This window comes from Lepidochelys kempii, chromosome 4 (assembly GCF_965140285.1).
Source record: "Lepidochelys kempii isolate rLepKem1 chromosome 4, rLepKem1.hap1, whole genome shotgun sequence".
NCBI classification, from domain to species: Eukaryota; Metazoa; Chordata; order Testudines; family Cheloniidae; genus Lepidochelys; species Lepidochelys kempii.
Window position 1 is genome coordinate 16665468 of NC_136383.1, and position 18348 is coordinate 16683815.

An 18348-nucleotide genomic window follows, 5' to 3' on the forward strand; every position below is an offset into this window, starting at 1 on the left:
GAATCTCAGTACAACACAGGTGAGATGAAGATAAAAAACTTAGTAATTGCAGTAATTTGCAAATAAAAAGGCTCTTTTAGCTGAGGATTGCAAAGTGCTCTACCAAATATGACAACATCCACAGGAGTAATGTAAATATTATACCCATTTTACAGATGGATTAAACTGACGCACGAAAAAGCTAGATAAGATGCCTACAATCATATTGCGAATCATGTGCAAAGCCAGAAGGCCTGACTCCCAAGCCCCTTCTCTAGTCACTAGGAAGAGTTGTCTCCCCTTTATCGTTCATGATGAAATAAAAACAAACTAATATGACCCACAAAGACATTAAACAGTTGGTGCCTAAATAACCTGATGACAGGAATATTACAAATACCTAAAGGATTATATTTAAGTTCCCTAACTGGTACTTGACAAGAGCAGCAGAATCTTCCTTTAACAACCATAGGAGTATTTTTAATACACAGTACAAGGTGCCCCAAAAATTCAGTGCACTAAATAACAGCAGGTATAGGTTTAAAAACAAAATACAAGTAAGATGCCTGCCCATCTCCACATTATGTATGAAATTCATATCAGATCACATGTGAAGGCAAACAGATTATAAGAAAATAAGCGACTAATTACACTTCATTAGCAACTCACTGGCCTCATTGATTTAGATAATGTAATTTTTAAATTAACTTGATTTTAATTAGGAGTCTTCTGATCTTTTATTTTTGTCTGTAACATGTATGCATGTAAACACACACACACACACACACGCACTTCAAGCACAACAGTATTCCAAATCTAAGAATTTTATTTCTGGGATTTTTGAATAGTGTGGAGGTCAAATTTAAGCATTTATTTAAAAAAAGTCAAGGAGCCTTCATATGTCAGAAATGGAACACCAAATATTAATTTTTTAAAAAGAATTCTCTAAGGTCAATCATACATCAGTTATCTTTCTATCATTAGCAACAAACTGCTAAGCATTTTGAAAATTCGCTTTTATCACTAAAAGAGGTGCTACTTCCATAAAGAGACAGATAATGATTGCTGGATTCATAACTACTTATTGCACTGCACATCGCTCTTCTTGTTATTATGCAACTGCAAGTAGTAACACTGAAAATATGTAAAATAAGGTAAGATAACACAGGTGAGATGAAGAAAAGAACTTAATAATTGCAGCTATGTCTTGCCTTTATAATATTGTAAGACAAATGTATTAGAAGGCTCACAAGAAATTTTAATTGCTTTATTTCTTCTGGTGAAATATTTACAGCTTATGATTTTCAGCATCAGGCAAACAGCAGATATAATTTCTTAATTCCAGGAAATTTGAACCTGACTTTCAATTTCATAAGGTCCACTCCTCCTCCTTCTCCCTAGTCCTCTTGTGAAATGGACCAATACAGAAATAAAGGGACCTAAAGCTCAGGGCTACAACGTTTTGAAGCTGCTGTAAAAATGACTTTTGTTTCCTTTTCTTTTTGGGAAACAAAAAACGAATGCAACATTTTCTAATGGTTAGACCAGGGAGCTGGGAATCAGGAGACTTGAGCTTTGTTTCCACCCAGGACTGATTCACTGTGTAACCTTGGACAAGTCACTTAGAAGGACATTGTGGGGTCCAATTTACCCTCAAATACAGGTTTTATAAAGGTGAAGACCAACATCAAATTTTTATTCCGATGGAATTGTTTAAACAAAATACCCTTTGCAGAGCTTGTAACCCAATCCTTTGCTCTTGAATTAAAACCTAAAAGTGATGCTGACTGGAAACAAGACCAATACTGGTATTGGAGACCTGTTTATTTCCAGTGACCATACTCAGAACCAAATTATCTACGCTGTTAGATTTTTTTTTAAATTCTCACTTCATTCTGTAAGAAGTTGTATGTCCATACTTGATACTGTCCCTTTAGATCGGTCTGTGATTCAGTTTCCTTATCTAAGATACTAGGGAAAAGTGAGCCACCTATGCAAAATGCTTTGAGATTCTCAGGACGCTGCCCTTTGCTTTTTCATCTCATTTCCATAAATTAATTTTCTAGATTTATGAGATCTGTATAGGCATTACCACAATCCAACACTTCACATGCCCAGCAGCACATTAGTAGAGTGGATGATGGCTTCTGACATGCCATTTAATACCTATTAATGTTTTACTTGTGGATTTAAAGATAGCCTGAATTTGCAGAACAATTGCATAACCAAAAATAAAGAATTATAGTTTTGATGGACACTGATCACAGAAACTTTCTTATGGATGGACAAAGTTGTCTCTGATTGTTTTTAAATGTTATGTTTGGACCAGAACACGTGGACAGATAAGCTTGCCTTGGTGGACGGTTTGCTTGTAACTGTGTTGAATGGGACAAATAAATATTGGGTTTAGTACATCTTATTGTTGATTGGTTGTTGTGTGTGTGTGATAGCTTATTGACAGAACTCCTTGGTTTTAATGTCAATTATTACTAGCCCAAACTTGAGCAACTGTGACTGTTACACACCATAGCATTTTTGTCTCAGAATAAATTTTGGATGACAATGCAGGACAAAGTTGTCCGTGTGGAATACAATAGAGAGAATTAAAACCTGCCACTCACTCTGCTCAGAGATGAAACTCTGATTATAACTGCTGTCTTTTCTAGCAGGTGGAATAAAGAGCACGCTTCCAAAGGCTCAAATGGTGAGTCCACCAAACATGTCAGCACAGGGTTAAGATCTCTGACTAGAGGGGAACTGTTCACTACACCTTTCAGGAATGTTTTGATAGTGAGAGGGCTGAATGCAGAAGAACTGTCCACTGGCAGATGATACGCTGAGATGGCAGGCACCTACCTTTATAGAAGACAAGGACAGGCTGAGAGATTTTAGGTAGAATAGGTAGCCCAAAACAGTTTACATACACACAGAATGTGGAAATGGATTATCTACTATCCCAAGTAAAAACATTTCCACTAAATACTCCCCTTGCACAGAGCATGTGATGACAGAATTATTCCATGTCTTGTTATGTAAGCTGTGGCACAGTGCAATTCCAAACAGAAATGCAAGACAAGACTGAGTTCTTGAGACAGCAGGGCCACCGATTGTCTGGCCCACGCTGGAAGAAACTCTCTGCGCCATGGTCTAGTCTGGTTTATTTATTTATTTATTTTTAAATTGCAAACAGAACCAAATAAAGCACTGATTTTCTCAGTTGAACAGAAATGCATTTGTGATCCAAGTTTGTCCTCACGTGTTCTGGAACAGAACTGATGACAATTAAAATTGCTGTCTGCCATGAAGAGGTCTAGGAAAGGACAGCTCCACTACCTGAACAGCAGCTCCCCCGCTGTTTCAAGTTCTACTCAGATCATTCCTGCAGCCTGTGACTTAAGCCACTTGCTAACACCAATAGTTTCAACAGGGGAAGGCTCACTTCTCAGAGTGGAAATTCTTACTGCTGATGAGGCCTTAGGCGCTACAGACAGGGCCCTCAATCTGTTTGACACCAATTTTTTCAGCGGGGGTCATCCCTGTCTTCCCTGGCTTTGAAGGCAAAGCCAGCCCTGCTTTGTTCCTTCACAAGGGAAGCCAAGAGTTCCTTCCTTGTTTGTGATCTATGCCCTCCTTCATCAGACATCCTGGTGAGGAAGGCATAGACCACGGGTCGGCAAACTTTCAGAAGTGGTGGGCCGAGTCTTCATTTATTCACTCTAATTTAAGGTTTCACGTGCCAGTAATACATTTTAATGTTTTTAGAAGGTCTCTTTCTATAAGTCTATAATATATAACTAAATTATTGTTGTACGTAAAGTAAATAAAGCTTTTAAAATGTTTAAGAAGCTTCATTTAAAATTAAATTAAAATGCAGAGCTCCCCGGACCGGTGGCCAGGACCCACGCAGTGTGAGTGCCACTGAAAATCAGCTCGCGTGCTGCCTTTGGCACGCATGCCATAGGATGGCTACCCCTGGCATAGACCCTCTGTTGCCTATTGGTGGCAGGTGGCCAAGTGTAAAGGCACCACACAACAAAGGTGGAGGGGGGCAGGAGCACACTGCTTAAATCCATGCTTCTTATCCATTCTTCTTCAATCTTTGGAGGTCCGATCACCCATGACCAAAAAGGATGAAGGAACTTTGTCCAGACAAAGCCTAACTGCAATGGCACAAACTACCTAACGGTTTCTTACTACCTATGATACAATTTGAAAGGTGTAGTTCTTTGCCAAAAGTCCCCTAAAATAGCTACAGGCACATAACTACCTGAAGAGAGCTAGGAAATGAGGTGGCTGGGGCCACACTGCACTTTTATAACCCCTGCATTGAACATTCAATGCAGCTGTCCCAATAGGCACTGCTTTCCAGAAAGTTTCCAAAGCTCAGCAATACAACCTTCAAGAGGGAATACGCAGAAGTATTACGCTCAAATAAATCTGTTTGTCTCTAAGGTGCCACAAGTACTCCTTTTCTTTTTGCAGATACAGACTAACACGGCTGCTACTCTGAAACCTGTTCCTTAAAGCAGTAGTCCTTTTAATGAATATTCTGTGTGTTGTATTGACACAAACCATTTTTCAGTAAAAATCTAGTAAATCAAAAGATGAACTTGTAACCTAGTCCTGGCCAATAGAAATAAGTGAAAAATGTAATGCCACAAAAAGTCTGCAGATTTTTTATATGTATTATTCTCATTGTTACACTTTCAGAGAAATAGATTAAAAGAAAAACATGACAGTAAAAAAAAAAGTGATCATGTGAAACAAATGAGAAAGGATAATTTTATTTCCACAAACCACCAACCAAATAAAAATATGAGACACTTTGTTACAAGTAGAAAAATGTTTGTATTGCCCTAGAGCAGGGGGTCTCAACCTTTTCTTTCTAAGGCCCCACCCAACAGGCTATAAAAATTCTATGGCCCACCTGTGCTACAACTGTTTTTCTCCATATGAAAGCTAGGGCCAGCATTAGGGGGTAGCAAGCAGGGCAACTGCCCAGGACCCCATGCCACAAGGGACCCAGTGAAGCTAAGTTGCTCAGGCTTCGGCTTCAGCTTCGGCCCCAGGTGGCAGGGTTGGAGGCGGCGGGGCTTCAGCTTTCTGCCCTGGACCCCAGTGAGTCTATTGCTGGCCCTGCTTGGCAGACCCCCTGAAACCCCCAGAACCCCTGGCTGAGAACTGCTGTCCTAGAGGACTTTGTTCTTCACTGTGACATGAGAGAAATCATTAAGATCTATCATATACCAAAGCCAAAGCAGGCTATTTCAGGACAAAAAAAATCCCTGCCCCCTATCCTATCCAGTTGCAATACATAGTGAGCAAGGCACCAGTTTTTTTCCTTTAATTATTCCCAAGAACTACTAAACAGAAACTAAACAGATATTTTGCCAAAAGACACCCTTGCATTCACAGACATATGTTAAACAAATGTGACCAGACAAGAATCAGAAAATTCAAAGTTATGGTTCTCTCAAGGCAACTACAACTCATCTCCCTCACTCTTATCTATTATTCTGTACTTCTCTATGTTATTAAATGTATGCCTTTATGTGTAACAGAACTCATATTCAAGTAAGGTACTGCATCTGTACAAGATGGGCAAGGTATACAACAGTGGGAGTCATGACAATTTCATTAGTTTTGTGCATTTAAATTATCAACTATAAAATGTCATCAATATAGGATGTATTAGGCAATATAGGTCTCATATACTTAATTTCTAAAGATGAGAAAACTAGTAAGTCATGTCAGCATTAGTTAGGTTCATTACAGGGGGGTCAGGTGGTTCTCTTCTTCAAAAGCATGGCTTGAAAAATCAGTTTGCCCTCATACCAGTAGGAATCTTTCCCTAATCAGCTATTTCTGCAGAATTAAAGATTTCATTTAAAAAAAAATTAGAGAGACACCAACTTAAAATCTTATATCTGAAAATATTTTTATCTACTACTGTTACAAGTAACGCCTCTAATTACTGTAAGTGAAAGATTACATAAAAAATTTTTTTTCAACTTGCTTACCTTGTGCATTTGACCACTTTGGCATGCTTTGTGTGTGATCAGTTTCACTACCTCCCTTGTATAATCAGTTACCCTCTTTGTGCGAGTCTTTCACACAAATGGGAAAGAAAATGTTTTATAGTTAAATCGGATATTAAAACCATGAAGACTGGCAGTAAGAATTTAGGGAGTAGGTACGATACTGAAAGTACTATAAACTCTTTTTAAAAACTGACTAGATGTCAAGCAGACCGTGATTGGGTGAATCTCTATCACCTGCTAGAGGAGGAGGAGGAGGAGGTGACTGTGGTGGGTGAACCCAATTAGCAACAGGATCCATACCTATTGGGTGAATGCTTTATTGCCTCCTGGCCAAAACTAGATCTGAGCTGTTAGTCAGCTGGACCTTATAAGCAGACTTTGGGAATGATTGCAGAAAAGGCAGTACACTCTTCCAGGAAAGAACCCATTCGACCAAAATAGTTCCCTGGGGTGTGAACCCTAAGGCAAGGCCTAGAAAGAGCATAAGAGAGGCCTATGGAAAGCTGCTGGAGTTCCCAGAAAGAGGAGGCAGTAGGGGAAACCCTGCTAAACAAGGAACAACTGAGGAGGCACTCTGCACGAATGGGTTAGGCACCTGTAGGAGGGAAGCCCAAGGCAGGGCCAGTAAGAGTACTTCAGTGGAGTCTGAGTGGGTGGATGACTCACTAGTTTAGAGGTTTATTTGGATTTTCAGTAGACTTTTTTTGGTCATCCCAGAAGAGATTTAGAACTTTTATGTGACTTGCCCAGAAGGCCAAGCCACAGAAGACCTTGGGAGTCAAGGATGTGCAAAGACACATGGCCTGCAGAGAGTGTTGGAGAAAAAGCTATGGTAACAACACCCTGACTCAAGGGGGTGCATATGTGGTGAGTATGCCATATAACGCAGATGTATCCCTTTACATTACTAGCAACGCTGGTCTTAAAACTACATTACCTTTGCATTAGAAAGTTAACCTGTATTTGGGTCAGGAAGGACTTTACCCCTGGGGTTAGACTGTCAGAGATCCTGTGGATTTTTTGCCTTACTCTGCAGCCTGGGGTATAGGTCACTTGCAGGTTTAAACTAGTGCAAATGGTGGAGTCTGTAACTTTAAGTCTCTTTAAACCATGATTTGAGGACTTCAATAACTCAGCCAGAGGTCAGGAATCTATTACATAGTGGGTGGGTGAGGCTCTGTGGCCTGCAATGGACAGGTCAGATTAGATCAGCAGTTCTCAAATTGTGGGTCACAACCCCATTTTAATGGGATTGTCAGGGCTGGCTAAGACTTGCTGGGGCTCAGGGCCAAAGCCCAAGGGATTGAGCCCAGGCCGTTGGGGCTCAGGCCCTCTGGCTGGGGCGGAAGTCCTTAGGCTTCAGCTTTGACCACTTTCCCCACGACGAGCAGTGGCGCTCAGGCTTTGCGTTCCCCACCCTGGGCGGTAGGACTGGGGTAGGCTCAGGCTTCGGTCTCCCCCTTCTGGGGTCAATAGTAATTTTTGCTGTCAGAAGGGGGATGTGGTGCAATCAAGTTTGAGACCCCTTGGACTAGATCATGATGGTCCCTTCTGACCTTAAAGGGTATGAGTCTATGCAGACAGACTTAATCTGTTGCTGTTGATAGCTTTAATAAGCAGCACTGTTGGATTAACAAGATTCTAGTCATTTTCACTGCTGCTATTCAGAATGCTATGCACAGCAGTGCAAACAAGAATCACATCAGTTTTACACTGCTGATTTGGAAAACTATGAACAGAGGCAGATAAGTTAGTCACAAGAGAGGACAACCCAAAAAACTGTTAATGGAGATCATTTTTTCTCACTTCCCTCAGGAGCTTTTGAGCAGAGGAAAGCAGCAATAAGATGTTCCTCTATGTAGGTACTCATATGGTGCCCAGCCCTGTAGAATCTGAGCTCTTCAAATATCAAACGTATCCTCCCTGAGAAGTAGGAGAGTAATATCCCATTTATTGCAGAAGAGGGAGTAGACACACATGACTAAGTGACTAGCCTGGGTTCACACATCATATCTGAAGGCAGAGCAAAAAATTGAACATTTTCCTCCTGAGTCCCTTAGCCATAAGCTCATCTTTCCAGCTAGAGGGAAGGAGGAGTATCATAAGTCATCAACCATTCAGTAGTTGAAACAGAAGATGGAGCATCTAATCAGGATCTAGGCCCATTTCCATGGAAGAATTCCCAGGACCTTCTATTCCCAGCTTTATCTATCCCTGGCTATCAAGAGGAGGTGAAATATTAAAGCTCTGCTGTGAAGCATCAAGTGTTGACGCTATTAGTAGTTTGATCTGATATGACAAACATGTTCCATGCACTAATAGGGTATTTAAGTATCTAACATCTGCCAAACAAAACAACTTAAGAGTACTGGAGTATTTGATTCTTGCATTCTAACAATCTATGTGCTCACACAACCTTAATAAGCAATGTATAAATACCCAGAAAAATTGTTCGTACGTACAAAGAGTATTTGTGAATATGCTAGTATATTAAATTTAGCAGAAAAAAGGACTCAGTAGGTCAGTGCCCTGTGTACATTACCTATAAGCATCACAAAGGCCATCAGACTCATAGGGCACCTCTTCGTCTGGTTATTAATCTAGACAAAACTAAGTGCAGGGCCATTACCATAGGCCAGCTCTAATACCATCTTAAATCCAGGAGAGGGAAAGTCTCTAACATGAAGAGTTAGGCCATGTACTTATGTTGCTTGTGGAGGGTGTGGGGGGAACCACCCCTCTGAGCGATTGTCAGGGTTCCTTCCCCACTCTGAACTCTAGGGTACAGATGTGGGGACCTGCATGAAAGACCCCCAAGCTTATTCTTACCAGCTTAGGTTAAAACTTTCCCAAGGTACAAACTTTGCCTTGGCCTTGAACCCTATGCTACCACCACCAGGCGTTTTAAACAAAACAGGGAAAGAGACCACTTGGAGACGTCTTTCCCCAAAATATCCCCTTTCCTGGGGAAGGCTTGATGATAATCCTCACCAATTTGTACAGGTAAACACGGACCCAAACCCTTGGATCTTAAGAACAATGAAAAATCAATCAGGTTATTAAAAGAAGAATTTTAATTAAAGAAAAGGTAAAAGAATCACCTCTGTAAAATCAGGATGGTAAATACTTTACAGGGTATTCCGATTCAAAATACGGAGGATGCCCCTCTGGGCAAAACCTTAAAGTTACAGAAAACAGGAATAAATCTCCCTCTTAATACAGGGAAAATTCACATAAAACAAAAGATAAACTAATCTGCCTTGCCTGGCTTACCTATACTGGTTGCAATATTGGAGACTTGGATTAGGGTGGGTTGGAGAAGATGGATTTCTGTCTGGCCTCTCTCAGTCCCAAGAGAGAACAAACACGTAACCAAAGAGCACAAAGGCCTTTCCCCCTCCAAGATTTGAAAGTATCTTGTTCCCTTATTGGTCCTTTGGGTCAGGTGCCAGCCAGGTTAGCTGAGCTTCTTAACCCTTTACAGGTAACAGGATGTTGCCTCTGGCCAGGAGGGATTTTACAGCACTGTATACAGAAAGGTGGTTACCCTTCCCTTTATATTTATGACAGCAATGTAAATTTCGCTGGCAAAGTGGTAGTGTGCACACTGGTATGTTGGCAGGAGAGCTTCTGCCATGTGTGGAGGTGGTTTTATTATGTCAACGGGAGAGCTCTTTCCTGTTGGCATAGAGGGGCTACACGAGCGACCTTACAGCAGTATAGCTGTGCCGCTGTTAGCTTGCTAGTGTAGATGTGGCTTTGAAGTGATAAGGGAAGAAGCACCAAACCTCTAGCAGCTTTTCTCCTCCTCCTCTTGTGGCATTCCACTAATCTTTCATGTTTTACATTCTCTGTATGGAGCAATAGTTTCTGAAACCTAAAGTTCAGAATACCTACAGTACAATCAGTTTCAACTCCTTCAAAGAGTTAATAAGGACAAACCCTTCTAAATAATACTATGTTGCACCATGAGTGGGGAGGAGGGATGATACTTAAGTTTGAAGAAGGCTCAGAATTCAAAACAAGTCTAATGGGTCCCTTTTAACCAGTTGACCCTGCATTTCAGTGTACTGCATTCCAGATACACCTACGCGTCTGCAGATCTATCTAGAGTTCCATCTTTCAGTGGGTTTAAAAAAAACATGGTATATCCATGTACTGAGTGTGTCATGAGATTTTAGAATAAAGTACTTAACATTTCTAAAACAATGTCTTCAAACATGAGAGCAAACAGTTCTTTCATCCTCCCACTGGGTAGCCTTGCAAAATATGAGGGAAACTGCAGCATAGGCAAGATTCATACAAATAATAGACAATGCCCATTCTGTCACAACATGTTCCTCCCAAGGTCTGTGAGAGTGAGGGGCTGTTCTTCAGGATAGGTTGTAGATCCTTGATGATGTGCTGAAGAGGTTTTAGTTGGGGGCTGTAGGTGACTGCTAGTGGCATTCTGTTACTTTCTTTGTTGGGCCTATCCTGTAGAAGGTGACTTCTGGGTACCCTTCTGGCTCTGTTAATCTGTTTCTTCACCACCCAAATGCGCCAAAAAAAAAAAAAAAAAAAAGCCTTTGAACCCAGGAAGGAGCACTTGGGAATTCCTTTCTGTGAGGTACCCTCAAGCCCTTTCACCCCCCTCTTGGGAAGAGCTGAGAAAGAAAGAGCTGAGAAAGAAAACAAGAAAATTAGCTCTGGCCACCAGCTAATTAATCCTAACTGCATATAAAATGAGTCTAAGTGAGCTGTAGCTCATGAAAGCTTATGCTCAAATAAACTTGTTAGTCTCTAAGGTGCCACAAATACTCCTTTTCTTTTTGCGAATACAGACTAACACGGTTGCTACTCTGAAACCTGTAAATTAACTGTTGCCACTCAAGAAAGAGATCTTGGAGTCACTGTGGATAGTTCTCTGAAAACATCCACTTAATGTGCAGCGACAGTCAAAAAAGCGAACTGAATGTTAGGAACCATTAGGAAAGGAATAAACAGAAAATATAACGCCACTATATAAATCTATGGTACGTACACACCTTGAATACTGTGCACAGTTCTGGTCGCCCCATCTCAAAAAAGGTATTAGAACTGGAAAAAGTACAGAGAAGGGCAACAAAAATGCTTAGGGGTATGGAACAGCTTCCATACAAGGAGAGATTAAAAAGATAGGGACTGTTTTGACTAAGGGGAGGATGTGGTAGAGGTCTATAAAATCATGAATAGTGTGGAGAAAGTGAATAGGGAAGTGTTATTTACCCCTTCACATAACGTAACGAGGGGTCGTCCAATAAAATTAATAAGCAGCAGGTTTGAAACAAACCGAAGGAAGTACTTCACACAATGCACGGTCAACCCATGGAACTCCTTGCTGGGGATGTTGTGAAGGCCAAAAGTATAAGTAGGCTCAAAAAAGAATGAGATAAGATCATGGAGAGTAGGTCCATCACTGGCTATTAGCCAAGCTAGTCAGAGACTCAACTAAACTTCTGGCCACCAGAATCTGGAACTGGATGACAGGGGATGGATCACAAGGGAGGAGGGATAGCTCAGGGGTTTGAGCATTGGCCTGCTAAACCCAGGGTTGTGAGTTCAATCCTTGAGGGGGGCATTTAGGGATCTGGGGCAAAAATTGGGGATTGGTCCTGCTTTGAGCAGGGGGTTGGACTAGATGATCTTCTGAGGTCGCTTCCAATCCTGATATTCTATGTTAAAGGCCCTTGGCCTCACTGAGAACAAAGTTCACAACAAGTACAGTAGAACCTCAGTTCTGAACTGACTGGTCAACCACACACCTCATTTGGAACTGGAAGTATGCAATCAGGCAGCAAGGACAAAAAGAAAGAGCTACTGTACAGTACTGTTAAATGTAAACTACTAAAATAAAAGGAAAGTTTTTTAAAAAATTGACAAAGTAAGGAAACTTCTCTGGTGGTTGTTTCATTTAAATTAAGATGGTTAAAACCAGCAATTTTCTTCAGCTTAGTAAAGTTTCAAAGCTGTATTAAATCAATGTGCAGTTGTAAACTTTTGAAAGAACAACCCTAGTATTTTGTTCGGAGTTGCGAACATTTCAGAGCAACAAACAACCTTCGTTCCTGAGCCCAAGGTTCTACTGTATGAGATTTTTAAAAAATAGGATGAATTCTATTTAAATAATGCACAAAATTAAGCCCAAATTTTTTTCAGAAAGTTATAGAAACAGGTAATAAAAGAGGTCTAAGGGCCTGGCTGAACTATCAAATATACTCTGTGTACTCTTATAACAAAACTCCAAACATTTTATACTACCCAGGTAGGACTGTACTCTGGGGCGTGCCCCTCATAAATTCTGAGCAATGGGAATCCTGTTCAGTACCTCTCAGGATCTCTGCTAGAGCTTGGAAGGGTGGCTCTAACCCAGCTAGGTACCACCTACAGAAGCAAAACCAAACAATGCTACAACATGACTCCTAACTCTAAATATGGCAAAGTGAACAGATCTTGAACAAAAATGCCATATGCTATCTGTATGCAGTGGGGTAGCTGTACTGGTCCTATGATATTAGAGACAAAAAATATTATCTCACCCACCTTGTCTGTGAGTGTCTCTCTTTGCTATCTCTACAATATGGATGATATATTTTGATGTTGACTAGGAATTTCTGTTGAACCTCAGCATAAACCTGTGGTGACTAAACACCAGATTATAACCCTGACAGTTACTTTGTATCATTAACCTCATTCACAACTTTAATAGATGTTATTCTTTCAGAACAGTGGTGTATCAACAAAACCACTTGTTTTTTTAAAAAACAAACAGTGAGAAATACTGATACAAACAGTATGGTGCCATAATACTATCTCACTGGCCTTTTACACCTGGTAAAGGGGATGCACATTGTGCGCAGGTGCTTGACTAGGGCTTTAAAGATCAACTGCACTATATAAATAGTATTTGATGATCACAGCAATCCTAGGAGCAGCCAGACTTTATAAAAGGATTTTAGTCTCTATCGCAGTCCACCCAGGATGAATATCAGTGACACCCCCTTCAGAGAAAGCAATTGCTTATTATTTTTAAAGCCCTAATATCCCCACAAGTACTTTAATATACACCCCCCATCCTTTATTTTTATATCTATAAATAAATAAAGCTGGCACAATGAGTCATATTTCTTTCTCCCTGCACGAGGCACCCTGTTGTCTCAAGGCAGGTTGTAGGGGATGACACACCGAGTCATTTGTTGGAACCCCCTTAGATACCACTGCACAGGTCAAGCAGAAGCTCAGTCCTTGGGAGGTGGGTTAGGCCTGAGCAGCAGCTCCCAGTTCTCTCCCCCCTGCACCGCCCGAGCAGGAGTCCCTGCTCTCATTACCTTTCCGGCCAGGCCAGCCCCGTCCCCAGGGCACAAGCCCCAGCCGCTGCGGGGCGGAGCGGGGGGTGTCTCACCGCTCAGGCGAAGCGGCGGCAGGAAGCCAAGCTCCGGCTGGGCAGGGAGGGGCTCGGCGGCTGGTCCCGGAGCACGAGGGGCCGGGGGCGGCCGGCCGGCCGGCCGGCCTCTGGCAGCGGCAGGCGGAGGGGGGGGGGAAGCCGCTGGGGCTGTTTTGCTGCCGAGGCTGGTATGTCAGGGGCCGGGATTGGATTTCGAAAGATCCGCCATTTTCACCTCGTCATCACCATCGCATCCCAGCTCGGCACCAAGCGCGGCCCCCGCCCCCGGGAGCCCCGCCCGCCCCGCCCCGCCCCCCGGGAGCCCCGCCCCGCCCCCCGCCGTTATGCCCCGCGCCGGGCCGGGGAGCGCGGAGGGTCCCGGCAGCAGGGGCCAGGACAGGGCGGGGGCGGGGGCAGCGCTCCTCCCACCCCATCCCCCTAGCCCCCCACCAGCCCTCCGCCCTCCGCCCAGGGAGAAAGGGGCGGAGAGTTGCTCGTGAGTGACAAGGAAGTGAGTGACAGACACCAAATGGGGGAAGGGGAAGAGGTAGGAGTTTTAGAAATACAAGTTATTACCGGGATGCGACGCCTGTAACTAGCACAAGGGCAAGAACACAAGCCGCTGTACGGGCTGACCGTGAGACAGCTGCATGCCTTGCTGCGTGAGTTCCTGAACAACACGCCTCACCCTGAATCTCTCCTAGCACCTGTGAATCAGAGAACCAACCTGGCGGCACCTTGGCCAACACGCATAGCTCATGACAAAAATAAAAAGATGGCAGAAAAATAGCAGAGCTCAGCCAAAGATTTTGACACTTAGGGAAAGGGGAAATATTTGACTGCAGGTTACATTTGTTGGAGTTGTTTTCATTTTGAAAACTTCACAGCTGATTAAATTAAGATCCCTCCCCAAAAGTTAAAATTCTAGATGATTGTATGGAAGTACAAAGTAACAGAAAGTGACCCATTCTGACAGTAGACTACTGTACCATGGTATCCAACTATCTGTTTTGTTTTTTCCATTCAACACTTCTAAAACATCAGGGCCATTTTATAAAATGTATCAGGAAATATCAGTCTTGTGAAAAAACATGCCTACAAAATATTATTTTAATAGGCGTATGTTTTTAGTTAGAGCACAACAAGAAGTATGAATAAAAAAATTAATTACTCTCAGGCCAAGAATTCTAGGACTGCCCCTATTTCAGACAAGAAGTGACCAACATACAAGATCCTTCAAAGTCATAGAGTTTAAGCCCAGAGGGAACCATCAGATCACCTATTCTGACCTCCAGTATATCATAGGCTGCCCACACACTAAACCGAACAACCCAAATTAGACTAAAATATTACAGCATACAAGAAACTAAGGGTTGGTCTGCAGTACAGTTAGGTCAACATAAGGCAGTTTACATCAACCTAACTTTGTAAGTGTCTACACTAGAACGTTGCTACTGCGAATGTATGTCACCCATTACACCGAACTATTAACTTCACCTCCATGAGCAGCGTAGAGCTTAGATCGATGCAGTTAGGGCAACACGATGTCTGCACAGACATTACATTACTGACATTGCCTGTTGGCTCTCCACCTGGGTGGGGGCTCTAGGCCACAGAGTTATCATCAAGGATCTACAACCTATCCTGAAGGACAACCCATCACTCTCACAGATCTTGGGAGACAGGCCAGTCCTTGCTTACAGACAGCCCCCCATCCTGAAACAAATACTCACCACCAACCACACAACAGAACCACTAACCCAGGAACCTGTCCTTGCAACAAAGCCCGTTGCCAACTGTGTCCACAGATCTATTCAGGGAACACCATCATTGGGCCTAATCACATCAGCCACACTACCAGAGGCTCGTTCACCTGCACATCTACCACTGTGATACATGCCATCATGTGCCAGCAATGCCCCTCTGCCATGTACATTGGTCAAACTGGACAGTCTCTACGTAAAAGAATAAATGGACACAAAAAAACTTCAAAAACAGACTCCAACGAGAGACTGCTGAATTTGGAATTAATTTGCAAACTGGATACAATTAACTTAGGCTTGAATAGAGAGTGGGAGTGGATGGGTCATTACACAAAGTAAAACTATTTCCCCATGTTTATTTCCCCCAGCCCACCCCCCACTGTTCCTCAGATGTTCTTGTCAACGGCTGGAAATGGCCCACCTTGATTATCACTACAAAAGATCCCGTCCCCCCCACCCACCCCACCCCACCCCACCCCCTGCTCTCCTGCTGGTAATAGCTCATCTTAAGTGGTAACACCCATTGTTTCATGTTCTCTCTATATATAAATCTCCCCACTGTATTTTCCATTGAATGCATCCAATGATGTGCACTGTAGCTCACGGAAGCTTATGCTCAAATAAATTTGTTTGTCTCTAAGGTGCCACAAGTACTCCTTTTCTTTTTGCAAATACAGACTAACACGGCTGCTACTCTGAAACCTAAAGTTATCAGTGGAAGCCTCCTGGTGAGGATGCACACCACTGACAGAGGAGGCATATAATGGACATGAACCATCACAGTAATTACTGCGATTGCTGTATTTTGACCTAACTTAGGTTGACTTTTTTTTGTAGTGTAGACAAGTCCTACACGTATGTAACACAGGCACAGGATAAGAGGGACTGAGGTGCACCAATGCTCAAGGCACCTACAATAGCAGGGAACTGATTAAGTGAGATATACCCAGATAATTTGGATCAAGTGACCTGTACCCATACTACAGCAGAAAGTGAAAAACCTGCAAGGTCACTGGCAATCTGACTTGGGAAAATTCCTTCCCAACCCAACATATGGTAGACACGGAACATGCGAAGTGACACAAGTACTGTTGCATCTGATTCCAACTGGTTTATATTTTCTTCTTTTTGAGAAGTGGGGAGGAATGTGCCAGCAGCTATAAAACTGGCACAGAACTCCTGGACAAAGTTACAACTCAAAGGAAAACTAAACAGCCAAATTATCAATACCTCAGAAATTAAGGCAAATATAATGGTACTATGGAGCAGAATACTCAACCCCAAGGCAGGAATGCTCAGCAATACTTAGAAGCTATTCCCCCCCACCCCCGCAAAGGGTCCCCAAACCATGCAAAAGTGAGGCTACAAAGGTGAAGGAATATTATCAGGGCTTCAACACTGAGTGAGCAGAGAACCTCCTCTCCTCTTTGAATAGGAGGGTGTTGTCAGGTACACCAGTTTCAGGCAAGTCACTGCATTTACCTATTTAATTTCCAGTTATAAATTTGACCTAATTTCAGCCATTATCTAAAAAATGTCTATAGATTCATCTTCCCATAGTGTTGCCATTGTTTTTACTATTCTCAAATTAGAAAAACACTACCATAATAAAGAAGGAGCTGACAATTTGAGATGTGGCATACCATTTTGCACTTCAGAGATGCATATCTAAAATGAACTTTTGCAATGATTCATTATTTATTTCTACTCTACACTGCCCCATGTATAAACTTCCTTATTTATACATTGTGGCATGCAGGGGAAGTGAAAATCCCATGTACATTAATGGATTTGATTTTTTTTTTTTTTTTAAGAAGAGATTGATGTAATAAAGCCCCAAACTGTTAGTCCTGTTTTTCTCTCCTTTTGATCTTTGCTCAAAAAAACCCCATCTCACAGTAAATCTCAGTTCTTTTGAACTCTTGAATTCCTTAAAATTGTCTATGGTTAACAGAGCGACATAAATAAAGCTACTAGTTATTCTACAAGTTACTATAAAATGCCAACATATTTGTCATAACAATTAAACAGTCACACATATCAAATGATTTTATTTTTCACTTTCAGCACCTGCGGTGTCTCTGGAAACTGTTTATTTACAGTAACAAACGGACAAGGAGTAACTAAACCCACACCACGGCACATGCCCCAGTCAGTGGTCACCGTGGCGGGCGCCAACCCGCTGCCGGGGCACAGCTCCGGCCCAGCAGCCTCCCCTGCCAGCGCAGGGGTCAGAGGCCGGCAGCCTCTCCGGGTCGTTGCGCCCCGATCCCAGCACGGAGGCCGCCCATCGAGCCCCCTGCTGCCCACGCAGGGCCGGGGGAAGAGCTGGGGGGGTGGGACGCCCCAGCCCCTGCCCGCCGGAGGTGCCGGGCCCGACGCGCTGAGTGCGCAGGCCGGCCAGGAGAGGCAACGCGGGGCTGCGCCGCGGCGCTGGCCGGGCCTGTGCCGCCCGCCCGGTGTGGCGGGCCGCTGACAGGGGGCGGCCCGCACAGCGCTGCCGTCCGGGGAGAGGCGCCCAGGCGGCGACAGCGGGGAGCGCCCCCCGCCCCGGCCTGTCCCTGTTGCCAAGGCGCGGGCGAGCCCCCCGCCCGGCGCCCCGCGGGGTGGGTGGCCTGGGCGGCGCTACGGAGGGCGACACGCTGGGCTCCCCCTGGCACCCCCTCCCCCTCCGGCTGGTGCGCCCTCCCTTCCTCCCCACCCCGCAGGGGCCCCCCCGCGCTCACACTCACCGGGCTCGCGCTCCCCCCTCCCCCGGGCTCGCGCCGCGGCTGCTCCCTCCTCCTCCCCCCCTGGGCTCGCGCTCCGCTCTCAGCAGCGGCAGCACCAGGGACAGGTTCCGTGTTTGTTCAAAATCACGCGCCCATCGCCATTCCACCGCCACATCCCATAATAATGCGCAGCGACACCCTGGCAACCGACTTCGCGTCACCAAGCAAGCGCGCGAGCGCAACTCCTCCTCCTCCTCCTCCCCTCCCCCTTGTATGCCCGGCGCTTCCTTCCTGCCTGCCGCGGCGCAAGGCGCTTCCGGATGCGTGACCGCATCGCGTCGGCTCGTGACCCCATCACGTGCCGCTGCACCCCAAGGCCGGGCGAGCGACCGCGCTGCGTGGGAGGGGAAGCCGGGGGCAGGCCAGGGCCGGGCTGGGAGACTTAGGGCGGA

The 18348-nt window shown here is 44.1% G+C and overlaps 1 protein-coding gene across 5 annotated transcripts in view; it reads right to left on the reverse strand.

The window, feature by feature from the left end:
• The window catches only part of LIN54 (lin-54 DREAM MuvB core complex component), a 63475-nt gene extending 45372 nt beyond the window's left edge, over nucleotides 1–18103 (reverse strand). For 3 of the 5 annotated variants that reach the window (XM_073340517.2, XM_073340518.2, XM_073340513.2), the window contains exon 1: nucleotides 13367–13651. The gene's annotated coding sequence lies outside the window, so the exon portion shown is untranslated. The other 2 variants (XM_073340514.2, XM_073340516.1) reach the window with 2 other exon arrangements.
• Nucleotides 18104–18348: the final 245 nt, after the last annotated feature.